This window comes from Mirounga angustirostris, unplaced genomic scaffold (genome assembly GCF_029215605.1).
Source record: "Mirounga angustirostris isolate CCGP_5_RB_7025 unplaced genomic scaffold, mMirAng1.0.hap1 SCAF_8, whole genome shotgun sequence".
Taxonomy (NCBI): Eukaryota; Metazoa; Chordata; class Mammalia; order Carnivora; family Phocidae; genus Mirounga; species Mirounga angustirostris.
In genome coordinates this window covers 113194653-113221909 of record NW_026991716.1, presented here as the reverse complement: position 1 = coordinate 113221909, position 27257 = coordinate 113194653, and the positions used below count along the sequence as shown (strand labels likewise).

The window sequence follows — 27257 nt, the reverse complement described above, 5'->3', positions numbered from 1 at the left end:
CAAAAAGTTTGTTTAATTTAGTATAATATAAAGAATCAAATCCTTTTGGATCAGTGGCTTGCTTGTCTCCTGACTTGTTCACTGTAGAAAAGTGTCAGGACACAGAAGATGTGTTGCAAAAGGAGACCGATTTCAGGAGCTGCCCAGGAAAGCAGCCATATCACTTTATGGACCCGAGACCCCGTGTGCGATGTATGTGCGCATGCGCCCATGTCTGCGCTTTTTCCCTTAAACGTGTAGTTGCAATGTACTTGTGCAGATGGTTTCACGTGTTGCTAGAGTGTGAGTTTATTTCTCTTGGAGTCTTTTTTTGTTATATTTAAGCAGTGATGGTCTGCATACCCTCTAGGCCTTTTGGAATTATTTTCACCTGTTTGTTTGGTTCTGCAAAAGGAGTAAAGTAACTTGGGAATTTTATGATTGGAAAAGGAATTCTACTTCCTGAAAATACTTCTGTTTACTGTTGGGTTCTAGTATCTGTCGTATTATTGCCTGCCCCGGGCTGGGCCCCCTCTGACATAAGCGTTAGGAACTGAATTGTGTCAGCACTGCGACTTAAGGCGTTTATCCTAATCCAAGTGTCCTTGGATTGTGCGCTGCCACTGAGCAAGGTGCTACACTGATTGCAGACCTGGGCTGCAAGTGTGAGTTCTGAAGAGCTCTGTGATTACCCAGTGAAAGCATTACTGGTAAACGTGAGTTGGTGTTTTTCTTTGGATGCGCTGTTTTGACGCTTGAAGGTAGTGGTATTTGTGTTAGTTACAATGCCATTCTCCCAGAACGGAATGAATATCCGTGAATTCTGTCTGCTAAGGGTGCTGTCCTGCAGCAGAAGTCAGTAGAGAGTGATGACCAGTGAGAAACCCGCACAGATCTGGTCCAGATTTGGGTGTGCGGTAGGTATTTGGGTTGGCCGGGTTTCCTGGAAGACAGGCTTCCATTGTATTTATATAGCTATATTCTAAAAGTTCTGTAACTGTTGCACAATTTTGAGTGTGTGTTCCAGAAGCATAAAGTAGTGAATTTCTTGTCTGAGGTCTCAGTTCTGATAGCCATAGCTGCTGCTTTTCTGGACAGGTGCCCCTTCTCTTTTCCAGCCATTCCTCGTCCAGCTTTCTGCTGTGATTTCTGTACCCACTCGAGCGGTGAAAGGAAGATCCTCCGTGCTTTCATCAGATAAATGCTACGCACGAAGGAGAGATTATAGTAATGCCCGTGGCTGTTGTGTTTTAACTACTACTCGACAATTTCATACTGTTTTTACACCTGTAGAGAATTGGAAGGTCAGCAATGTGTGGTGCATTGAGAGAAGATACAAGAGAAAAGTGTGTTTGGGAAAAGTAAGCTTTTCAGAAGGTGCTCAGAGGCAAATTCATTCAGAAACGTGAGCTCATCACCTGATTGATTTAACACATTAATACAAATGAGAAATACCTGGCCGATATCCTTTGCCAGGAGGTTAGGTTTCTGCCTCTGCTCAGGACATTCTAAAAAGATCTCTGTCACTTCACTCCGTTTAAAATTTCTTAGATTCTCTAGTATCTGTGATGTAAAGGATTGGCTAAATTCTTTCAGGTCCCTCTCGTATCTGAAATTATATGGTTCAGGGGGACTGTGTATCCCAAAACACATTGTCGTAGGACTTACTTTGGAACCACTTTTTTTTTTCCTTGTTTTTCTGAGAATTTAATACCTTTTTGAAGATAATGGCCCTTTAGGTGAGTCTTAATCCATGAGAACCAATCATGCAGACTGAAGGTAGTAAATTCCACAACACCTCACACTTCAGTAATATGAATCTTAAAAGATGGTCTGAGATTTCTCATTATAAGTGTGCCAAAATAATATTCCATTAGAGTGCTGTTTAATATTAGGCCTTCTTTATTGACTCGTTAAGATGATTATGTTAGATAATAGAAAAACAAGCTTATGATGCCTGGGATTGTTTGAAAAAATAGGTGCTTAAGTTTCTTAAAGACGTTTTCTTACAACCTCATTTCTTTCTACGCAAACATACTAACTATAACTTGGTGCATAGGGGTGTGTTTTTTTGCTCTGAAGCGTCCAGAGAGGATTAACAGACGTATTTAGTAGGTGAGATGTGGGCATAGGGCCTGGCTTGTGGACAAGTGCGGAGGGAAGAGGGGGAGGGAGGGGTGGCATTGAGCTGGGAGTGGTGGGGAGGTCTTTGGCAAGCTCGTAGCCTGGGAGCTGGACTGGCCCCGTGGTAGGGGAGATGATGGGCATGCTCCAACCAGCTGACTTTTGAGAAGAGGCCAGTGGAGTGAGCCTGCAGATTGGAGTAGATTTTCTTCAACAGTAGAATTCTTCTTGGACAGACCTGAGCAGAGAGGTTGGAAAGGAGGGTCCAGCCAGAGCCTGGAGGACTCTGCGTTTTGCATGGAAGAATTTGGGTTTTCTTTCTGCAGTTACTGAGTTTGTCTGAACAGATGAATGGTGTGATCATAACCGGAGTTGAGGAAGATTAGTTGGGTAGAGATTCAAAGTAGGGCTAACAATTGATGAGAAAGAAATCGTTATGAGAAAAATGTCCCCGTTGGTAACATATTTACTGGTTCTACTTATTTTAATCAGAGTCTGCTGTTTATCATTAAAACTGTTTTTTCCACAATGTAAAAGTCTTCAAATTGTTGTCTAGGATACTATCTACTGCAGATAAAGTACACAGACTTCAAGTAAAAGAGGAACAATCAGCATAAGGTCCTGATTCTGATCTTTCTTCATCCAGCATGTTCAGATATTCACTTTTTGTAATGAATCCTGGTCCTTGGCATTCTGTTTTTTTTTTTTTTTTTCCCCTCCCTGAAGATGTTTCTTAAGCCCTTCTCTTAATAATGTTTTGAAAATGTTACTTGGTTGATTAAAAGTGGGTATATCCCGATATCCCCACCCCCAATTTATTAAGCTTCTAGTTCCATTGTAGTATGCTATTTTAGGAAAGTTCTTGGACAGTAGTTTGTCTTTAATCCTTGTGAATATTATTTGACGTTGATAGTCCCAAAATTTAAAGTAAAAATGTCTTGGAAAGAAAGTCAAAGTCCTAGCTAATAAGGGAGAGAGTTGGAATTGATTAGATCTGCGTGATACTGAGTCACTGTCCTTATCTGTAAAATGGAGGCATTGATACTACATTTCTGAGTGGTCATGAGAAACGAAATGATCTGTGTAGATTGTTCAGCATAATGATGGCATAGTTTGTTTATAAGCTACCTGTTGTACAACATGAATCACAGAAGCACAGTGTTTATGAACCTAAAAATCTTAGTTGATTTGGTTGCTGAGATAAGTAATTTTATGTTCTCAGTTTTGGAGTTGTAATTTTTCTTTTCAGATTTAATATTTGAAATTGCCCAGTTTTTAAAGAACAGTAAGGACTCTTAGTTTTGTGTGCTCCTAGTGAAACTTGCATCCTCAATACTTTCTTTTAATTCTGCCCTACAGACTGTCATTCTACTGGTTCAGTTCTGTTTTGTGTTAATTTTTATTGGCTTCCCCCCACCCCCCCTTGAAATGCAATAGTCCTGTAGTGTCCTAGTGGAAACATTGTTCTCTTTGTTGGGGCCAAAGAAGTGCCTTTGTCATTCCTTTGAGACATTCTGCAGATGCCATTTTGCAGTTCTGAAAAATATGTCCCTGTCCTCCTTGTGCTGTGTTAAATTGTGCGTGTGTATGGCTTGGTATTTTAATGAAGTTGTAGTGAAAACTTGACAGTGATACTTGTCATATGAGAACAAAACAAAGAAAGGCTCTTTCTTGATCGAATGTAGATATGCGATCCCCGTCTCTCCGTAGTGTTGTGTGGTCCGAAAGTCGATCCCTTCTGCACTCAGGCCCTCAGATGTTTGCTGCTTTTTGACTAACTTTATAGGACACTGTTCATGCAACTAATTCTGAGCCGGAGTTCTAAGCCTTTTGTTGATGTGTATTGCTTCTCAAAGATCTCTTAATTTATATGTTTTTAATAGCATTTTAAGTGGCAAGAATGAGCTCTAATTTGCTAAGTGGCTTTAATCCTTGTATTAAGAAGTGGGGGCAAAAATCTGTTGGGAAATTGCCCTGATAAAATCCAGGAAATTCCTTTCATTCTTTTAAATCCAGTTAAAATCTAACTTTAAAAAAAAGGCCTCTGATGTAACAGTGTCTGAAAGTGTGTGCTTCTTAGAGTCCAGTAATTTCTTGTATACAGTGCCGAGCTCAAAGAGGGATAGTATGAATGTACCTCTGTGTTTCAGGTAAATCTATACCACATGGCATGGTACCAGTTTATTATAATTTTACTGGGATTTACTCATCCTGTTTTGCGCTGCCTTTAAAACTGCTAAAGCTGGGAATACAGAACTAACGAGAGAAAACTTCATATATTTTGTTTTAATGGACCTTAAGCTATTTAAATTTTTTTCTTAATCATAGTAACCTAGTCACTGAAGAAAACTCAATAATATAAAGAACTACAAATAAAGCAAAAAATTTCTCATTGTCTGCATTTAGGAACAACCACTGTTATCATTTGGACTGAGCATTTCCTGTCTTTTATCTGTGAATATGTACACATGGGTTAAAACAACAGCATTATCCTTTTAAACCTGCTTATTTTCCCTTGGCAAAATATGGCGAATGTGTCTCTGTAAATTCTTAAGCTGGTAGTACTTAATTTTGGAAAGGTGAATCCATAGGACACTCATTTCATTTATATGGACTCACTTGGAAGTTCTCCATTAGTAGGAAGCGTGTACATTTATTGCCTGAAGATACATGTGTCAAAAAAGGATAGGCTGATCATTTTGGATGTTTTCCAGGATCATAAAAGCATAACAAGTCTCTATTAGAACTGTTAAGGAGCCTTTGAAACAAGTAAAGATCTGATCACATAAGCCTTGGCTCCTCCTGGACAGCTGGCTCACTGATTTCCAACAAGAGCTGATTCTGCTGTAGCCCAGCTCCTGTCATCTGGGGCAGAGGTACACAGGGATTACAGTGTTTGTATATGTCTAGCCATCAGCTGGACTTGTTTTATATAATGATACCAAGCCCTGTGTCATGCCATTCCATCTGTTTTGTTTTGTTTTTTTAAAGATAAATATACAACTGGTACAGGACCGATCCTGTTACAATAAACTCAGTGGCAGAAGTAAACTCTTTCTTAATATGGATATTCCTATAGAGTTTAGGGGTGGAAGTAGAAGGAAACTCTCCCCAGGGAATTGGTGGATACTGGGACCCATTCTTCTCCAGAAGAGAAAAACTATCCTCCTCCCCCATTCTCATTACTCTGGGGTTCAATGGGGGAGAATATTTACTTTTGATCTATAGATAATACAGCAAAAACAAATTTTCTTGTCATAACTGTGTTGTTTTGTCAGTTCATTGAGCGTTTATTGAATTCTGATGTTCCAGTATGGTTAACAAATGGAATTAGAGGGGATAATGAGATTGAGAAGGATAGGAGATAGCCAAATTATGGCTGAACCCAGATGGTTTGAATAGAACTAGTTAAAATCCTTAGACTGGGGTTGACTCTGGTGGGAGGAAAAGGTCAGGGAGATGGTGACAAAGGGGAAGTTGAGGGTGGATGCTGAGTGGTTAAGAGTGCTGCTACATATCATCCGTCTTGTCTATAGATACGTATGTATGTACACACACCTTTCTGTACCTCTGAGGACAATACATAAATGTGTGTGTACTTTCAGCGTAGCTTCTATAGGCATATTGCAAAGGTCCTTCCCTTACCAAGGGCAGACTGTATAAAGTCCTGTTGACCTACTGCATCTATAGGCAATGTCTTTGTCTCAGAACACGGTCTACTGATGATGTTCCTGCCTCTGGTTCCAATTCCATTCAGCCTGTCTGCAGTGGTCAGTCCCATTGTTCAGGTTTCCCCCAGGACCATGTTTTGCCCTGTCCTGTCCCTTTGAATAGCTGTAAATCACATTCTATAGGTCATCAGTTGTGTGGATCATGGGGTAGATAATTAGATAAGTTAATAACAGTGACTGCTCTAGGCATAACCTGTCTTTGAAATGTGATTCCTGATCAGATCCTCCTGCCCCTGGTTCTGTCCATTGGGAGGATTGCCTTGGTGATCTACCATGTATATGTCAGGGCTGTCTCAGAGGAGGGACCGCACTACTCTTCACCCATTTTAGTCTGACTTCACTGTTCTTGGTATCCTGGTTACTCTGTTGGTGGGTATTGTTGGAATGGTAGAGGGTCCCTGCTGGGTTGGTTTGCCATCTACTGGACTTCTCTTTCATGGCCTTGTGATTGGAGAGCGTGTGTATGTGTGTGTGTGCACCATAAACTACCAAATAATTTGATTGGGCTCCCCCTGACCCCACATTTTATTCTGTGTATCCTCTGGCTTAAAAATCAGTAGAAGAGTTATTGTTAGGTTTGATCACAAACTGTTTATTTTTAACCTCATACCTGGAAACTTGGGTTGGATTTTTTTTTTTTCTTCCAAGGATAGACACGGGAAGTAGACGGTCTAGACAGAAGAGAGAGTCAGCATTAATGAGGACACGGAAGCATGAAAATTTATTTTGTGTTGAGGAGGCTGGTATGGCTGGAGGTCGGGGGAGGGGAAGCAGAAGACAAGCTGAAGATCTGGATTGGAGCCAGCAAGGGCTAAACCCAGTAGCTTATACTGAGGCATTTGGTCTTCATTCTCCCTGCAGAGCCACTGGAAGCCTTTAAAAAATTATTATTATTATTATTATTTGAAGAAAGAGGCCTAATTACAGATACCTGTGTTTTAGAAATAATACATGCCAGGTTTTATGGAGAATACCTGTTTACCCTGGGCATCTCTTCTGGTGACTTTTACTGTTCATTAAAAGAGCCTACCCAAGGAAGCCTCATTTTGTATTTCTAGTGCTATGAATTTTCCTTTGTGGGTACTATTTATTATGCAGGGGACTAGGATCAAATATTTAACTTAATTGTGATGGTAAATCTTGTTACCAATTAAGTATATTGTGTTTACTATAGAATAATAATCTGAAGCTTGGGAATATGATTTAAGCAGGTATTTTTGGAATTTGTTGCACTTTATTATGAGACAAATTGGAGCCCAGTCTTGCTGTGTTCTAGGCTGGGGATTCAAAGATGAATAAGCCTGAGCTGCTGATAAGTTCACAGTAAGACCAACTGATACTAAAAATTCAAAAATGATCATTTCAGCCTTAGAAGTACATACAGAGAGAGGACAACTGAGTGAGCTTGGATGAAGAGCGAGGAAAGGATCTGGTGATTCCTGTACTGAGTCTATTTCAGTGTGTTACTGGGATTTTGTTTGTAGCTGCATACTAAATGAATATGATCTGATTACTCATTCATCATCAAATGTTTCTTTGGCTACCTTACTATATGCCAAGTACTGTGTTAAGCTGTGGGGATATGGGTGTAAGATTGTAGTCTTTTCTCCTAAGAATAGGATTGTTTACATGGAGAGGGAACCAGTCAGTAGCAAAGAGAAGGGAGAGACATTTTGGGAACTACGAATGGCCCTGCAAAACTGTGGGTAAACAAATTTTTCTTACTGAGCCATTTTGCTAATATTCAGTGGAATCTTACTGTGTATCAAGTGTGTGAGAGGGGGAATAGTTCTATAAATCTTCTTAATAGTTGTTCTAGAACTATTCGTTGAATGAATGAATGTATCTTTTGTGCAAGAATAGGTTTTTATAGATTGGTATTAATTTAAAAGAACATTTGCATTATTTGCTACTGGTTTTCCCTTCACGGAAAGGATACTTTTTCTTTTTCTTTTCTTTCTTTTTTCTTTCAATTGAAATTCCAGGAAGTATCACTGTCTCAGGTTTCTGTCCAAGCACTTTTCTGAAGCCAATGGGTGGGTGTATGTTTAGATCCAAGAGAAACAAATTACAACCATGGATGTGAACTTTTCAGTCTTCTCAAAATAAAAGCTCAAAAAAATATTTTTTACGCTTTTCTTTTGCAAAGACCATCTTTTTCTAAAGAGGGATGAAACAAAGATAACATGCTAAGCATATTGGATCTTCATCATACTGTTCCCACCTTTCCTAGTAATTAGCACCACTCACAATGTTCTTTGAGAATTTTATTTCAAAGTTTAAAAAATGGTAGAAAGAAGTGTTTATGTGATAAAGTTCAAACAACCTTTGTTGTGTATCGCTATTTTAAAGAAGGTAAGCATTTTGGGAGTCAAAGAACAAAAATAGCATTAGATTTACAAAGGGAGGCAAAATGGGTATTCAAGAGCTTTCCATTTTATGAGACATAAATTAGACATTTGAAAGAATCTTAGCTTAAATTTATTAAATAGGAGTGCAATGGGGAAGAGGTGAAGAAGGCTTTGTTAATTGTTAAGGCCCTGAAATGCATACTTCGTGTAGCACACAGATTTCCTAAGGCCCCACCCCCCACCATGTGACTGTCATCATGTTTTGTGTGGCTGTGGAAAAGGACACAGCCATGGAGGTGCACATTACTAACCTGGTAGAAGAGGAAAGAGGAAATAAGGGTAGGAAAGGAGTATTACAACCATAAAGTTGACATATTTTAGACAGTTTAGTAATTAAAATTTGTGTGATTAGGTTGTAAGAACCTTCAGGACATTTACTTATATACCCTAAGCATTGTATATGGACCACACTTATTTGTAATATTATGAGTTTTTTTCCTAGACTTTTTCCCCCCTCACTCTTCCATTAATCAGAGATCCTCATTTCTGTGGTCTAGGGCCATCTCTTTGCTTTGCTGTTACAATTCTGTATATCACAGTTTGCTTCTTAATACCATTTCTCTTGTTCCTAGTCCTAACATTTAAAGTAGATTTCTTATACACAATAGAATTGGGTCCTAACTTTTTTCAATCTGATGATCTCTGTCTTTTATTTGATGTGTTTAGATCATTTATATTTAATCTAATTATTGGTGTTTGTGGGACCATATTGCTATTTGTTTTCTATTTGTCCTGTCCTTGTTCTTTTTCTATCTTCCTCTGAATAATATTTTTCTGATTCCATTTTATCTAATGGCTTATTCTGTTCTATATACCTCTTTTTTCTGTTACTCAATTTAAATTGAAGTTATTAACTTGTCTCCAGACCTTTTACTCCTCCTTTAACTATTTCAGTGAATGGCTTTGCTATCTAATTAACTGCTCTTTATCTTTGTTTTCTTTCTCTCGACCTTAACTCTCATGTGTCACCAGAGTCTTACCGTTGTCCTAATTGAATATTTCTTGAATTTATCCACCTCATTTCGTTGACACCTTCCATATTCAGACATGGTAACTTGCATAAAGCTTAGCTCTCTCATGGTCCATTTTTAACCTTGGTAGCCAAAGAAGTGTAAGTCTCAACTTTGACAAAAAATTGACAAACTATTTATTTTTACTGTGCTCTCTTGAAAAACAAGCGATTTCATAAGAACAGCAAACAAATTCTCTTTATCGGTTTATAAATTTTTCTGATACCTTCTCATCCCAGTATAAAGCAGCCTTCAGACTCTTCCTTAAACCAACCTCTTCCCAAACAATAAACACCAACTCTATCAGTTTTAGCTTGAGTCTCTCCTGTGTTCTTTATGGATCTATTCTTTAGTAACTCAGCCCATTCCATAATAAGTCAGTCAAATTGCTTTCAGAATTGAAATTACAATGGCAGAATTCACTTTGGAAGAGAGGGAGGCGGTGACTATGCATTTGTTAATATTTTATTTAAAACAATGCAGTTACTATCTCTTGTCTGGATAAATATGTCATGATCTGTCTGGTTTTCCTACTTTTTTCTAGTTTTTATTTAACCTGTTGTTTAAAACTACTACCCTGACTACAGTGTAAAGTTTTTTAGTTTTGTGCATAAAATCCTTTTATAAATACCACTTTCCAGAAGAAGTCCAAGCTTTTTTTTTTTTTTTTTTTTTAAATTTATTTGAGGGCGCACACACAGGCGGGAGAGGGAGAGAGAATCTAAAGCAGACTCCACGCTGAACTCAGAGCCCGATGTGGGACTCGATCCCATGACTGCGAGATCATGACCTGAACTCAAACCAAGAGTCAGACGCTTAACCCACTGAGCCACCCAGGCGCCCGCCCAAACTTTTTAATGTAGCTTTTACCTTATAAGGTTCTTGCTGTTGTAGATTTCAGCATGCTAATCAGGTTTCCCTGCTCACCTGTCCAGTTTCTCTCCTCTCTAGACTTACGTACATGTTGCCACTCATATTCTACTCTTGGGTCTCAATGTAGATATAATTTCCTATGGGTAGCCATTCTTCTATGGTTCTTTCTTCTACTGGGCCTCCTCCTCCCTGTTTAATGTACCTACTGAATAACCTCCCTTCTCCCCAGTTGACTTTTTATTTGCGTTTCTCCACCATCAGGTTCTAAGCTCCACAAAGGCAGTTATCATATCTGTGTTCACAGCTGTCTGGCATCTGATGGGCTCTCAATAAGTATTTGCTGAATGAACAAATGATTACTGAATGATCTGATACTGGCTTCCTGTCCTTCATCCTTAGCACTTATCTTGTCCTGCAGAGCTAGTTCGCAGCCATGTTCCTGTGGTGCATTTGCCTGACACTGAGGCTTCACGTAGGTGACTCTGTACCTCTTTGCGTGGGTAGATTCCATCTACCATGTTTAGTTTTTATAGTACCTGAACTCTGTTCTTGTCATGCAGACTTTTATCTAGTTCTAGCCCCTTCCGATGCCCTGCCAAATAGTCTTATTTTTTTTATTTTTATTTTTTAAGATTTTATTGATTTATTTGACAGACAGCGAGAGAGGGAACACAAGCAGGGGGAGGGGGAGAAGGAGAAGCAGGCTCCTTGGTGAGCAGGGAGCCCAATGTGGGGCTCGATCCCAGGACCCCAGGATCATGACCTGAGCTGAAGGCAGATGCTTAATGACTGAGCCACCCAGGCGTCCTCAGATGGTCCTTTAAAAAAATTTTTTGAGGAAATTCTGGCTCCTAAGATGCTCTTTTTTTCTCTCTCTCTCTTATGTTACCTGAACTTTCAAGAATAGTCCCTTCTTGGAAATACAGTAAAAAGTTAATAGTAACAAATACTAGAATTAGGATAATTTTCTTTCTGTTCTGGGGTGATTCCCTAATCATCATTCCTTTCCTTGATTTCTGTAATCTTCTCTAAGAACTTTGGTATCCTGTCATCACGTCAAACCCTAGTGGCTGAAAGATCCGAAATCTTGCAGCCTTTCCTAGTCTTCTGGACTTGAAAGTTCGGTATTATTTTTTAGTTATGCCTCTTCTTTATCTATTTAGATATCAACTTCTATAGATTTTTTTTCTCTGAAATTTAATATCAGTCCTTTATTTGTCTTTACTATTATTGCTTGCACACCAGCCTATTCTCCTCTCCCCAGCTTTATTGAGGTACAATTGACAAAATTGTAATATATTTAAAACGTACAGCATGATGATTTGATATACAGATACGTTGTGAGAGGATTCTCACAATGAAGATTAAACATCCATTACCTCGCAGTTACTTTTTGTGGGGAGGTGGGGGACAGGAGAATGCTTAAGATGTACTCTCAGCAAATTTCAAGCATCCAATACAGTCTTATTAACTTTAGTCATCATTCAAGTGTACATCAGATCCTCAGAACTTACTCATGACAAAGTTTGTACCATTTGACCAACATCTCCCCCATTTCTCCCACCCATAGGAGCTTTTTGTCCCTTAAAGATTTTACTTATTTTTTGAGAGAGAGAGAGAGAGCGCATGCGCACACGTGAGCAGTGGGAGGAGCAGAGGGAGAAGGACATGCAGACTCTGCGCTGAGTGTGGAGCCCAACGCGGGACTGGATTCCCAGACTCTGAGACCATGGCCTGAGCGGAAATCAAGAGTCCAATGCTTAACTGACTGAGCCACCCAGTTGCCCCCCACAGGAGCCTTTTTATATAGCCTTCCATTTGGACCATCCCTGCTTTTACTATCTCTCCTTTCCAATACAGGGTCCTCAAATTTATCTTTTTATCTTTTTTTTTTTTTTAAGATTTTATTTATTCATTTGAGAGAGAGAGAGAGAGCACACAAGCAGGGGGAGAGGCAGAGGGAGAGGGAGAAGCAGGCTCCTCACTGAGCCAGCCAGAGCCTGACGTGGGGCTCCATCCCAGGACCCGGAAATCGTGACCTGAGCTGAAGGCAGACGCCTAACCATCTGAGCCACCCAGGCACCCCTCAGATTTATCTTTCTTGAACAACATTTAGTTGTCATCATCGTGCTTTGCCACAGTCAGATGTTCAGGGGTTTGGAACCTGTGCACGCTGCTGGTGGGAATGTCAAATAGTGCAGCCACTTTGGAAAACAGTTTGGCAGTTTCCGAAAACTTTAACATAGAACTTGCATTTGTCTGGCTGTTCTACTCTTAGGTACACATTGCCCAAGAGAAGTGAAAACCTATGTTCACACGAAAGTGGTGCACAGATGTTCACAGCAGCATTATTTGTAATGGCCAGGAAGTAGCAACAACACAAATGCCCATCAACTGATGAATGGATAAACAAAATGTGGTCTAGCCATAAGATGTAATATTACTTGGGCATGTGAAGGAATGAAGTACTGATACATGCTACAACATGAATGAATCTTGAAAATAATACGCCAAGTAAAAAACCAGACACTAAAGGCCAGATATGGCAGGATTCCTTTTATGTAAAATGTCCAGAATAGTGAAATTTATAGAGACAGAAGAAAGTCTCTGGGAGTTTTAGGGAATGATAGCTAAAGGGTTTTTGTTTTTTTTTTTTAAATACACTCAACCTAAAAGTCACCATTTTAAAATATACAGTTCAGTGGTTTTTATTATATTCAAAATGTTCTGCAATGTCCTCATCACCTCAGAATGATTTAATCTCCCCAAAAGAAACCTGTATACCTTAAGCCGTTACTACCCATTCCCCCTTCTTCGCATCACCTTCTGAACCTGCTGTTCCATTTTACGTTCCTGACAGCAGCAATGTATGAGGGTTCTGATTTCTCCAATTCCATGCCAACACTTGGCTGTGGGTTTTTTTTTTTTTCCCCACTAGTCGTCTTAGTGGATTTGAAGAGGTATCTCTCTCTGGTCTTATTTCCAATTTCTAATGACTAATGTTGTTCAGCATCTTTCCTGTGATGATTGGCCAGTTTTACATCTTGTTTGGAGAAATATATATTCAAGTCCTTTGCGCCTTTTAAAATTGGGTTGTTTGTCATTTTGTTGAAATGTAAGCATGCTTTATATATTCTGCATTTTAGGTGCCCTTATTGGATGTGTGGGGTACAAGCACTTTCTCCCATTCTGTGGGGTTTTTTTTGTTTGTTTCCTTGATAGTGTCCTTTGACTCACAAATGTTCTTAATCTTGGTGAAGTCTAATTCATATGTTCTTTTGTTGCTTGTGTTTTACGTGTTCTGTTGTGGAATGTGTTGCCAAATCCAAAGTCAGGAAGATTTATACTCCCTTCCTTCAAAGAATTTTATAGTTTTAGTTATGTATTTTAAATCTTTGGTCCATTTTGAGTTGTTTTATATGGTGTGACATAGGGGTTCAGAGTCATTCTTTTGTATGTGGATAGCCAGTTGTCCCAGTACCATTTGTTGAAAAAGTCTTTTCCTTCCTGTGGACGTGGCATCTTTGTTGAAATCAATTGGTTATAAATATGTGGGCTTGTTTCTGGACTCTCAAGTCTGTTCTGATCTGTATGTCTGTCCTTATGCCAGTACCACTATGTTTTGATTACTCTAGCTTTATAATAAATTTTGAAACCAGGAAGGGTGAATCCTTCCGCTTTGTTCTTCTGTGTCATGATTAGTTCAGTTATCTGTTGTCCTTTGCAATTCCATATGAATTTTAGGATTAGCCTGTCCATTTCTGCAAAAAAAAAAAAAAAGAGCAGTTGGAATTTTAATAGGGATTGCTTTGATCTGTCAATCAATTTGGGCATTATTGCCATCTTAACACTATTAAATCTTTGAATGCATGAACATGGATTTATTTATGTTGTCTTTGATTTTTTTTTAGGAACAATGTTTTATATTTTTCTGTATACATGTCTTGTACTTCCTTGGTTAAATTTATTCCTTTGTATTCTTTTTGATGCCAACTAGAATTATTTTTTGGATTGTTTACATATAGAAATACAATTGAATATGTATATTGATCTTCTGCAATTTTGCTGAACTCCTTTATTAGCCCTTTTTTTTTGATTCTTTAAGATTTTTAATCTAACAATCATGCCATCTGCAAATAGAGATCATTTACTTTTTCCTTATCCTATTTGGATGCTTTTTATTTATTTTTCTTGCCTAATTGCACTGGCTTTAAGTACAGTGTTGAATAGAGATGGTGAGGGGGGATATCTGTCTTGTTTCTGATCCTATGGGCAAAGCTTTCAGTCTTTTACCATTAAGTGTGAGGGGCATTTTTATAGATGGCCTTTATCACATTGAGAAAGTTCCCTTTTATACCTAGGTTGTTGAATGTTTTATCATGAAAGGATGTTGGATTTTTGTTAAATGCTTTTTCTATTGAGATAATCTTGTATTTATCTCTCAAGAACATTTTATTGATTGAATTTTGTGTGTTGAATCACCCTTGTATTCCTGGAATAATTTCCACTTGGTCTTGGTGTAAGTTCCTTTTAATATCTTGCTGAATTTAGTGTACCAGTATTTTGTGAAGGACTTTTGCTTCTGTATTCGTTAGGCTTATTGGCTTGTAGTTTCCTTTTTTTGTGATGGCTTTGGTATCCGGCCTCATAGAATAAGTTAGGAAGTTTGGGCTTTCTTTTTGGGTTGATAATGTCCTGAGATTGATTGTGGTGCTGGTTGCACAACTGGCTATAGTAAGAGTCACTGAATTGTACACTTAAAATGGGCAACTTGTATGGTAGCTAAATAAAGCTATTACTAAAACAAGACAAAACTCCCAGCAAACTTTAGGAGGGGCTAACCTGTCTTCTTTAGCTTGGAGTCCTTATCCTGGACTTCAAAACCCTCAACAGTCCTTCCAAATATCCTACTGCAGCATTGCCTCTGGCTTACCACCTTTGTATGTGACTGATTCAGTGATAATGGTGAACTCACCGCCCTACTTAAGATTCCTGTTCCCCCCAGATCTCCTGGAGTGCCTTGTGCATCTTGCTGCTTCACCCCGAGGACTTTTCCACCCTATCTTGCAGTCCCTCTTTCCTATCAATGAGAATCCACCATTTCTTGCAAAGTTTTAAGTTTCTTCTGTTTACCGCTCTAGCCTGCAGTTACCCATTAGTCCCAAACCCACTACTCAGTGGATAGAATATTTGAAATCAGAACTGTTCTGGGAAATCTGGTGTATGTGTTTGTAGTACCTGTGGACACATTTTTTTTTTAATGCATTTACAGTTAACTCACAAGTTTATAGCGATGGCTTTTTATTTGAACTGCTCTGGTCTTCCCAAATGGCTGTCCATGCTTTAAAGAAGGCATGATGTGGTATATCTAGCGATTAACCTTATATGCCAGGTAAGTATCTGTTGACGTATATGTACATGTTTGAAAAGTAGAAAGATCCAGAACTTTCAGTTGTGTTTTTGCAGTTTTCCTTATGTATCTCTAAAAGATATTTTTGAGAAAATGTATGGGTTAGAGTAGAAGCAGTTGAGTATAGTCCTTATGTATAAAGTTCACCTGGAAGTGTCAGGCATGGGTAGGTGAGGCTTTTCAGGAAAGGCTGAGTTTGGCATTTGGTTACGTATAACTGGGAAGTTGCATAAGCGTCATGCTGTAATGTCAAGGATGTATTTCAAATAAAATAGAATGGGATTCAAATCTTGTGTATCTATCTCCTGCATAGTGAGGGGGTTAAGTCAGGATTCAAATTCAGGTTGTCTAACAATAGTACTGACAATTACTCGCTATACTCTTTTGTATCCCATGCTTATTAAGGGAAGTTATTTCCTTTCTCTGAGCCTCATTTTATTCACGTATAAAATGAACTTGGTAACACTTGCTGTGCAGAGATGTTTTGAGGCTTAAATAAGGGCATTTGTAAACATTCTGCAGAGTGCTTGCTCACAAAATAGGCAGACCTATTGCTATTAGTAAAATATTTTGTTTACTTCAAAACCATAGCACTAACAAAAGATTTTGAAAGCATGTCTGAAACTTATGCAGAGAAATCTGCTTATCTCCTGGTGTCTGAATATTGAATTCTTTACATTTTGGCACAAAGTTTTCAGTGTTCTATTTCTCTAGAATTTAGATAATTTTCCAAGTAAGTAATTGGTTAGTAATTACTTTCTTTTGCTCTCTTGTCTCTTTGTTGTTCAAAATGAGTTATTGTCAGAGTGGTAACAGAATTATACCTTCTTTGTCATTAACTTCCCTGTATGAAGAATTTGAGAGTATCTGCAGTATTTGCAGTTGGCATATTTAAGCCATAGGTATTCAAGTTTCTAGAATGAAGTTTAGGAAGGCTGGCTTTTTTTTTTTTTTTCTTTCTTTTTTAAGTAGCCTCCATGCGCAGCGTGGAGCCCTGCGTGGGGCTTGAACTCACGACCCTGAGATCAAGACCTGAGCTGAGATCAAGAGTTGGACACTCAATGGACTGAGCCACCCAGGTGCCCCGGAAGGCTGATATTTTTTGTTGGAAACCGTAATAGAAATGAATTAGAGAAGTGGTTATTGGTTTTTATCTTGGCTGCAGAAATATTTGTATAAGAGTATTTGTTGGTGTTGCTATAGAAACAGTCAAAACTACAGCAGGGAAAGCATAAGAAGTAAACCATTGATTTGCTTACGTGAATTGTTGTAGGTTATTCCTAATTGATTTCAAAATGTCTTTGACTTTTTCACTCTTAGCTGTCATAAATAATCCAGATATCATAAATTCAAAATACATCAGCACTGAGAATACTAATACTACTAATCATCTTAATTTTTTTGGTCACTAACTTCTTAGAGGGTTGGGGAAAAAAAAATCCTGCTAATCCATCCAAATTTCCTGTTTGTGATGGTGATGGACTATAATTTAAAAAATATGTATCTCCATGTATTCTTAGGATAGTTTTGGTTCACTTGGGGATTTTTCTTAATGAAAATCATAGAGTAGTTACTATTTTCAAGTTTTATTTATAAATTCTTTTACAAATCTATTGTGAAGTTTTACTGTCCATGCTGTCCATTTTAGGTTTTTAATAAAGCTATGGTTTGGATCAGGAAAAAGTAGTTCCATGAAGCAGTTGGTAGGGGGAAATAGCTCTGCTTCTGGCTTTTATAGACTCCCTTGCTCAAAGGAAGGACTGCTATTGAGTCCCTTACAACTTCAGGGGAAGATGTCTTGCAGCTGTGCCTTTTTGGTTTTGTTCCAGAGATAGTATTTGTGTGCACTGTCAGAATGTCTTAAAGGCCCATCCTGGAAAGGATTCAACTCTATAAAAGGAGTTTTGTTTTATAACCTTTCACATATTCTTATGGGGTTCTGGTGGTGACGGTGGTCTTTATTGTCTTGTCTTTTAAACTGGCATTTTACTGAGACACAGGCTTCACAGTGTGAGAATAGGAATTACAGTTACAGTTTTTGTATCCTGTGAAATATATTTAGCCAAATACTTGGCACACGCTGCAATTAAAACAGCCCTCTCCAAACCTTGTGATTTCAGTGAGTTATTTAACTTCTTTTCTGCTGCTAAACTGACATGAAGATGGCACTTATTTGATTATATTTCTTCTGGGTAGTTAACTAGATTTTGTTTACAAATCAAGTTAATGTATTAGAAGATTATTCTAAGATTATCCCAAACAAAGTTTTTAAAACACCAATAACTTCATATTGAAAATAGTTCCATTGAACCTGTTTTGAATCGTATGCTGACATGAATGCTAAGAGAATTCTCACTGAATATATTCTAGGGGATTGACCATATTTTCTCCCCAAATTTTCCCTTTCCCCTCAGTTTTTCTTTTCTTCCTTTAAATTCTCCAAAGGTGTCTGGGCGCCTGGATGGCTCAGTTGGTTAAGCATCCCACTTTTCGGTGGTGCCTGGGTGGCTCAGTCGTTAAGCATCTGCCTTCAGCTCAGGTCATGATCCCAGGGTCCTGGGATCGAGCCCTGCATCGGGCTCCCTGCTCCTCGGGAGGCCTGCTTCTCCCTCTGCCTGCTGCTCCCCCTGCTTGTGCTCTCTCTCTCTGTGTCAAATAAATAAGTAAAATCTTAAAAAAAAAAAAAAAAAAAAGCATCCCACTTTTCATCTTGACTCAGGTCTTGATCTCAGGGTCATGAGTTTCTTTTTTTTTTTCAGTATCAGGTCCTATCCATTTTACCTCCTAAATATGTACAGATGCTTAACTGACTGAGCCACCCAGGCATCCCAAGGGTCGTGAGTTTCAAGCCACACACAGTGCTCCACATTGGGCATGGAGCCTACTTTAAAAAAAAAAAAAAAAAAAGCTCCAAAGAAGGTATCGAAGCTATTTGGGATGGAGAACAGGGCTTTAGATGTATTCGTATCTCTCTAACTAACTTCCTCAAGCTGCTTCCGCTCCTGGTGTATTTCCAGTTACCTTCCCTGTAGTCCCTGGAGTGGGGATGTCCCTCCTTCTGTCCAAGATGAATTGTGTGTGTGTGTGTGTGTGTGTGCGTGCGTGTACACTTTTTAAAGTAACCTCTACCCCTAGCCTGGGGCTCAAACTCCTGACCCCGAGATTGAGAGTCACGTGCTATACCAACTGAGCCAGCCAGGCACCGCTTCTTTTGTGGTTTTGATCCTTTTTCTTCTACCTCTTTTGAACTACCTGCCATCCATTTTCCTTTTTCTCCTTTGCGTCTTGAATCTCTTCCTACTTGGTCTCTCCCACCGAAAGCCTGCAGCAAACAGAACCACCCAAATGTCTCCTGTGCATAAACATCTTCCCGCAACCTTGTACTTCCTGTAGTTATTCCTTCCCTATCCATAGCCTTTCCTCCATCGCTAAACTTGAGGTGACTCTACACTTAACTCTTACCCTCCCCTCTCCAGTGTTCCTTAGCCAGTTGGCTTTTTCTACCGCTGTCCACTGAACTCGCTCTTTGAGGTTACCAGCAATCTTCTCACAACAATTTAAAAACTTCCTTGGTGCCTGAAGCAATGTGCCCTTGGCCCTGTTGTGCACTCCTCCCAGCCTGACTCTTCCCTCCTGGCAATACGTTCATGGTTTTCTGTCTTTCTCTTTGGCTGATCCTTCCAGCCTCCCTGATAGCTTCCTTTCTGTCTGCCTGGCTTTATCATGAGCATTTTTCTTTTTTAAGATTTATTTATTTATTTGAGAGAGCGAGAAAGAGAGAGAGTACATGAGAGGGGGGAGGGTTAGAGGGAGAAGCAGGCTCCTTGCTGAGCAGGGAGCCCGATGCGGGACTCGATCCAGGGACTCGATCCAGGGACTCCAGGATCATGACCTGAGCCGAAGGCAGTCGCTTAACCAACTGAGCCACCTAGGCGCCCCAATGAGCATTTTTCTTACTCTTTTGCCTGGGCTTTCATCTACTTCCATAGCTTCAAATAACACCGAGGGACCAGCGAGTTCCACGTCTTAGCATGGAAACCCAAACTCTTGTTCAGACACACATCTTCAACCATCCTGATTTCCCACCTGGCTGTACACCGTCCCTTCAGTCCAAATGCATTAAAATGGAAGCTTGGGCTTCTTTCATTCCCGTTTCCTATGCTTTCTGGAAATCCCGGTCTGTGTTAATGGCACCACACTGTCTGGCCTTTGGCTGCCAGGAACCTGGGAAATTTGTTCTCCATTACTCCCACGATAGGATTCAGTATCAGGTCCTATCCATTTTACCTCCTAATTTTGTACTGACTCCCATCCCTTCATTTGCATCTTTGTTGCCTCTGTCTTAGTTTAGAAGCTGTTTCCTGGATCAGTGGCGCATCATCTTAACCAGTTTCCTTTCATTGTGTCCCTTGTTCTCCCATGACTGCCAAAATAATCCTCCAGAAATGCAAAATTAATATTTTCCATCACCTGCAGGGTAGAGTTAAAGCAGCTGAACTTAGCATACCCATCACTCATGACCTGGCAGCTACCTCCCTTGTCCATCTCCTCCGCTCCCACCCCATGTTCCAGGCGGACGAGGTACTTGCCGTTCTCCTCGGGGCTTTTATCTTTCCTGATTCTGTGCCCTTCACTTACTGTTCACACGGGGAGGGCTGTGCTTCTACCCGCTTCCAGTCGGCCCAGTAAGCTCCTTCTTATCCTTCAAGGTCAGCTCAGATGTCACTGTGGGAAGCGTTCTTGCCTCATCAAGTCTGTTACTATCGAATCGTTGATGCCTGTATTCGAGCTCTTCTTCTGTTCGCACTATAGTTCTTTATTTAAATACCCTTCTCTTGCACTGCTGGAGCCAAGTTTTACCCAGGTTTGTAACCTCAACAGCTATCCATAAACAAAGAGCAATCCTCACTGAATGAATGGATCTTAGCAAAACCCAAGAGTACAGAACTGAAATCAAGATCTCCTAGGCAACGTGTAATTAATGGTGAGTACTCTGGCTTGATGCTGGCCCAGCTTTATTGTTTGCGTGGGCAGGGCCTGTGGACTGTGGACAGAAGACACATTAGCACCTGTGCTTGGGGTTTTCTTTCATCATTCAACCTAGGAGAGTTAAGTTGTAAAGGCGAAGCTACAAAATGGAGCTACAGTTTCAAATGACAGAGCTAACAAAGTTTTAAGGTTTTGGAAGTACCCCGGGTGCCCAGACAAGCACCCAAGCCATGCAGAAGGAGGACTGATACAGGCAATGTGAGGAGAGGCTCGCTCTGGCGTTGTACCTCCTCAGGGCATAGTCCATAGCTGCACACTGCTTATTCCATACACCGTAACATTTCCCCGGCTTGCCCTGGCAGGAGCTGTGTTCGACTGTACACCACAGGATTCTTGATAGGAGGCTGGTATTGACCTGTTTGCTATTTATATTGTTCTAGTGAGGTCTCTTGGAAATTGTGGTGCCATTTTAAAGGAAAGGAAAGAAAAGAAGGGAAGTTACAGAGGGTGGATTAAGATGGAGAAACACTTTTCCTTCCACATGTTGAGGGGGGGACATATAGGTAAACGGAATTGGTAAGAGATTACCGTATGTTCATATTTGATTTTTAAAAATAAATATAATGATACATTCAGCCATTTTTAGGAGAAAGCCTAGAAGAACTTTTTGACCCTTGGCATTCTGTGTTTAATAGTAACTTGCATTTGTTTAGCATTTTGCACTTTACCAGGAGCTGTTGTGGTGATTCTCCTGTGATCCTCACAACAGTCCCATTCTATAGGTGGGTGTTCTGCTGGGACCTTCATTTTACTGGTTTAGTTGCCAGCTAAGTGGCAAGATGCCATGGCAACATACATCAGACTCTGAATATGAATGTAATGTTCTTTCAGATTGGGAAGAGTACACAATTTCTTGGCAGTGACCTCTTTATTTTTTGAAACCTACTTTTTGGGGGAATGGGAGGGCATAGGATTTTTCTTGGGTACAGGGAGTAGGGGCAGAGCTGGGGAGGATTGAGGTCTACCAGATGCCTCGTCTGGGGGCTCTTAATTCCTTCTGGCCATTGGAGAGCCAGCCATAAGGGGCCTCTGTGCCCTGCTTTCTCCATACTAGTGTCTCTGCTCTTTCCTTCTCATCCAGCCAGGGTAACCTGCTACAGGGAAAGACAGTGGGATTATTTATTAGTAAGAATGTGACCTCCAGTCTGGGCTCTGCTGCGGACTTACCACATAACCTGGACAAGTCGTCTAACTTCTGGGCTTCAGCTTCCCCATCTGTGAAAGGCAAGGGCTAGAAGTACATGGATGCCAAGATCCCTTTTGGCTCTAAATTCTTTATTCTATAAAAACCCCATTTTACTTGGCCATATGTAGCGTGTTTCACAGGTGCTAGCAAGGTCTTTGTTTCTGCTTTTTCTGTGATGGGCTTTGTGATGGGTGCTTTTATTTTCTTTAACATCTAAGGCAAAGTGGGTGTCGTTGCCACATTATTAACGGTAGTATTTGTTCATTTAAAACGATACAAATGAGCCTAAACACTGTAAGTCTGTAAGGCCTTCCTTGGCCTCCCCAAGGGAGTTGTCCACTTGGCTGTGCCCTTCCTGTCCCTCTGCTTTAGCCCTTATCACACGTGGTGTAATTATTTACGTATCTGGCCTTCCTGCCAGACTGGTGAATTCTCTGAGGGCTGGAATGGGGAAGAAGCTTTGAGTCCTAAGGCTTTAGTGCCTGATGCAAAGGAGGAACTCAGCAAATGATCCTTAGACATAATTGAGTGAAAATAATACATTTTCAAGTAAATGCTGGGTTCCTGTACTTGCCTGAAAGTATAATTCTAATAGTGATGCTTTTGACTTTTGAATTAAAGCTCCTAACAAATCCTTTTATCTTAACACTTTTTAGATGGTTTCAGAACATTAACTTTTTGATTATGGATTCCCAACCACCGCCTCTTTATGCTTTGTCTTCCACCATACCTGTTCCTATTCTTTATCTACAAGCCCTTTGTTTAAAAAAAAAAAAAAAAAATCTGGGGCCATATAGCCTATTTTTTCTCCCAAAGTCTCATAAATCTATAGTACTTTCTAACGTTACATTTTTAAAAATGTGGTAGGGATAAGACTTTGCAAGTGACTCATACGGAGTTGTGGAAATCATTCTGAATTTAGAACCTGACAGAAGCTAGACTGCGGGTGGTATGTGGTCAAAGGAGAACTTATGCATAGAAGCCATGGAACTAGTGCAGTGGGGTTTGTTTGTTTTTCTTTTTGCTGACATTAGATATCAGATAACAGTGATGAAATGTGGGCTGTTAGAACATTTTATAGACCAGTTGAAGCTCATCCAGATCGAAAAGAGTGATAAAACTTTTCTCCATGTTTGTTCAGGAAGTATGGTCTTGCATGCTGAGTGGTAAGTAGGAAGAATGGATTCTCTGTAAAATCAGTAGAATCAAAAATAGTGAGTTTTGGGGAGTACTTTTTAGGTTATTTTAGAGTTATGCCAGAAAAATAGTTGCTTTTTTTTTTTTCTGGTGTGACAGATGATGATAATTTATGCTTCTCAGGCAGAAGCTAGATGAATAAAGGTGGGCGGATTGAAAGGAATGGTCTTCATTGTCTTTCTGCAACACTGGTAACTTTATTTTCTGCACAGAGTTTGTGTCTCTTATAGTTTGGGAGCTATGAGTGACCAGTTAGATTATTGGGTCCTCTACATCCTAATCAATTACATTTTTTGTTTTCATAAAGTAGAAAGTAGGACAGTTTTAAAAGTCAAGAAATTACGATACTGGATTTAACATAAAATTCTATTTATATACAAACCCACATATACAAATATAGGAAAAATGTCTCATACTCTAACCCCAACCAACTCCCTTGAATACTTAAAAAATAGCCTTCTAAAAGAACAAAAAGTATTCTGAGGATAAACTTCTAATTCTCCACCCCCCCATGCCTTTTTTAAAGTTTTATTTAAGTAATCTCTACTCCCAAGAGCTATATGTTCCCCTGACCAAGCCAGCCAAGAGTGTAGGGGGTCCAGGGACGATACGAGATGCCTGGGATGGATCATAGAGATCTACCATTTATTCCCTTTTAATGGAATAATGAGACTGTGTCAGAACATGACTCTTTAGGATCTTCCCAAGACAGATTTAATAGATACAAATTTGTGTTAACAGTTTTTTTGGGGAAGACATTTGTGGATGTTCACCTTATGTATTTTGTGTACTTCAGTGTGTTTAAAATCTTACTGGGAGTGAATGTTTTAAATGACCCTGGACTTGGCTTGTGTACTTATCTGCCAGGAACCTACTGAGTAACCTTGTAGAAGTTATTTCACTTCTTTGGGTTCAGTTTACTCATCTGGAGAACAAAGGTGTTAAAATAGCAGTAACGCAGTGTTGGTGGAAAAGTCCATTGGCTTTGGGAAGCAGCTGTGCTTACCGTTTTACTGCCAACACGCTTGCATTGGCTTTGAAGACCGATCGAATTGGTGTGAATGCTGACTCTACCACTTATCGGGTGTATGGATTTGGACACTCGTTTATATTTTCTGGGTTCTCTTTTTATCTTCCCAATGAATGGTTTGTTCTATTTCCAAATTATAGTGCCATAAAACTCACTTTCCTGGCTTCTCTTAATCTTTGTTTAAACAATGAAATTCAGATGTCTTATGAGCAGGATCTTTTATATTGAAGACAGCCGAGGAGTTTGAGCAGTAACATTGGGCTCCATTATTAAGAAAGTAGGTGCCTTAACCAGCTTGGGCTGCCATAAGACAGCACCACTGAGCAACTTAAACACATCTTCTCGCATTTCTGGAGGCTGGAAGTCCAAGATCAAGGTGCTGGCATAGTCTCTTTCTGGTGAGGGCTCCCTTCTTGGCGTGTAGACGGCTGCCACATAGTGAAGCAAGAGAGGACAGGAGAGAATGAGAGAATGATTAAACTCTCTGGCGTTGTCTCTTATAAGGGCACTAATTCCATCATGGTGGCCCTGCCCTTGTGACCTCATCTAAATTGAATTATCTCTGAAAGGTCCCATCTCCAAATTCATCACACTGGGAGTTAGAGCTTCAACATATGAATTTTGGGGGGACACAATTCAGTCTATGGCAGTAGGAGAGTTAAGAGTGTAGGGGGTCCAGGGATGATACAAGATGCCTGGGATGGATTGTAGAGATCTACCATTGTCAGCTTCACTCGATGCAGTGCTACGTGTCAGGAGTTTGGAGACTTAGGGATTCCACAGAGTAATATATTTCAGAAAAAGGTTTGGAGCCAGTATTTTTTCAAGTATATTGAAGAAAATCCACCATTGCACAGCAGTATTTAATAAACACATTTAGCATTAAAGGAAGAACATAATCTAAATAAAAGATGATGCTTTGAATTGAATAAGATTGGCTCTACTTAAAAGTTCAATCCAAAAAAAAAACAAAAACAAAAACCCAAAACTCACCAAATCTCCCTTTTGGATACTAAAGTTTAAATTCCATTATATAGAATGGCCTTTTTTTTTTTTCTTTCTTTCTTTTTTTTTTTTTAAGTTTTGTACTTATTTTGACAGAGATCAGTCTCTTCAGAGATGCCACTAGAACATATTTTCACTAAGTTACCATAAAGCACAGCTTACCTTTTCTACCTGTGGATACAGGTGACAACTTGTTGATTTAAATATCTGAAGTGCTTTGTTGTTGTTGTAATTTAAGAAGACTTTTCTTTAAGACTCTGTGGGTGAAGTGAGCATGTAATACTCCTTGACCTAAGAACTGCTTGTTGGAGAGTAATATGGTAGCAGGGTGAGGTTGTAAAAATGCATACTCAGATCCAGAGTCTATCTTGGTCCTGATTTACTAATGTAAATACCTACATTGGAACACACATATACACCCAAATTTAGACTGTGGAATTGTAAAAGGGTGGAATGGTTTGGGATTATAGAATTAAGGAAGATTTAGTCATTTCTCGGATCTCTTTTACCTGAATCTTTAAATTAATGCATTTTCCTTTAGTGACTTTAAATGTATTTTGCTTTCCATTATGTATTTGTATTCATATGACCTATGGATATAGGATTACCTTTTGTAGCCATCATTTCTCATTTAGGATTGACAACAATAAAGCAGGGATTTATCAGCTTTGTAACTGTATGATGGTACCTATAACTCTAAATTAAAATGAGTTTCTATTTTTAAATACAGTGTGAATAAGCAAATTCTTTTACAAATGAATCAAAATAGTCCAGTTTCCAAGACATAAAAATGAAATACCTATGTGTCTACCCAGTTTTTCTGTATCTGAAAATGATAGTGTTTATAGAGAAAGATTAGATTATATGTTGTATACATACACTTTTGGTGTCTATTTGTAGGGTGGATTAAAATGACAGAAATAAAAACAAAGTTGAGGGGGGAGAAAGAAAAAGTTGAGGGGTACAAACCCAAGGCAAAGCCAAAATGATACAAAAACGGAGGAAAAATTTTTCAGCAATAGAATTATAAAAACTATAATCATAAGATCAGTCATTATTAAAACCGTTCTTTTTGTAAAGTGTTCATCTAGTGGGTAGAACAGGCAGCAGGAAGATGACTTTTTCTTTGACCTGTGTGGATTTTCTAGCTGAGGAATGAAGGAACTTGGAACCAAGCTGGGCTTTTCTACGGAGCATGCCCTCCGCCAGCAGGGTCCAGCCTGGGTGGGGCCAGGCTTGCTCATTAAGCTTTTGGAAGCTGGATTTCCATCAGCTTTCCACAGCCTTCTAATGACAGGGAACAGAAGACAACGGGCTCGGTGTACTTTTTAAAAAGCTGCGTATGTATTTTAAGGGGGAGATTTTGAGGAAATTTCTGTTGTCGCAGTGGCTTTTGTGGTATATGCTTGCTTGTTTTTGCTTTTGAAGAAAGTTTGCTTTTGAGACTGTCAATATCCAGGGGACTGAAAATTGGAAAATACTAATGTACAGAGTACATGGAACCTGGGTACGTATACTGTTTGGCAAGGGAACATGTTCTATTTGGTCCAAGTCCTATGAAAAGTGTATTTTTTGTGGCCAGAGTTTAGTTTTGGCCCACTTGTTTGCATTTTTCTAGGCAGATGTTGAACTTTGTCAGGTTATCTTTAACATATTGCTTGTTCAGGTTTGACCTATGAGAATAATGAAGCTAGCTGGTTTATTCTACATACTTGTCCTGTTGTTCAGTTGATTCATTCAGTGTACAATATACTATATGAAAGTTAATTACTCCTAAAGCACAATGAGGGCTATGTAAGGTTAATAGTGTAGTTACTTTTTAAACATGTTAAAGGATGACAGATTTCAGTTTATAAAATGCTTCATTTTCATGTTAAGTCATTTAATGAAAAGAAGTTGTACTGTGACTAGCAGAGTTGAATTCACTTTTTTTTTTTTAGCATCTGCCCATTAGTGGCCATTAACAGTGATGGAGAATTGTATGTTGTTTTGATTTTTTTTTTTTTTTTTGATGTTGTCACACCCTGAGTTAAATATGAGTTGAATAAAGGATAGATATTAACCTCTTTTTTACTGAATATTTAATCTCTGGTCACATTGAAGAAACGGGACAACTCCCCATTGTTGCCCAGGTTCTGATGTCCAGACTTAGAAAAAAATTATCTTCCTGCTTTTTCTTGATAGAATTTACCAGTCTCACAACCTTCTTTCAAAAAGAGCCTTGTTTCCGTGTTAATTTCTCACAAAACAAG

The 27257-nt window shown here is 39.3% G+C and overlaps 1 protein-coding gene across 13 annotated transcripts in view; it reads left to right on the top strand.

The window, feature by feature from the left end:
- Nucleotides 1-27257, top strand: part of EPB41L2 (erythrocyte membrane protein band 4.1 like 2) — a 210748-nt gene that overhangs the window by 55820 nt on the left and 127671 nt on the right. The window lies entirely within an intron of this gene.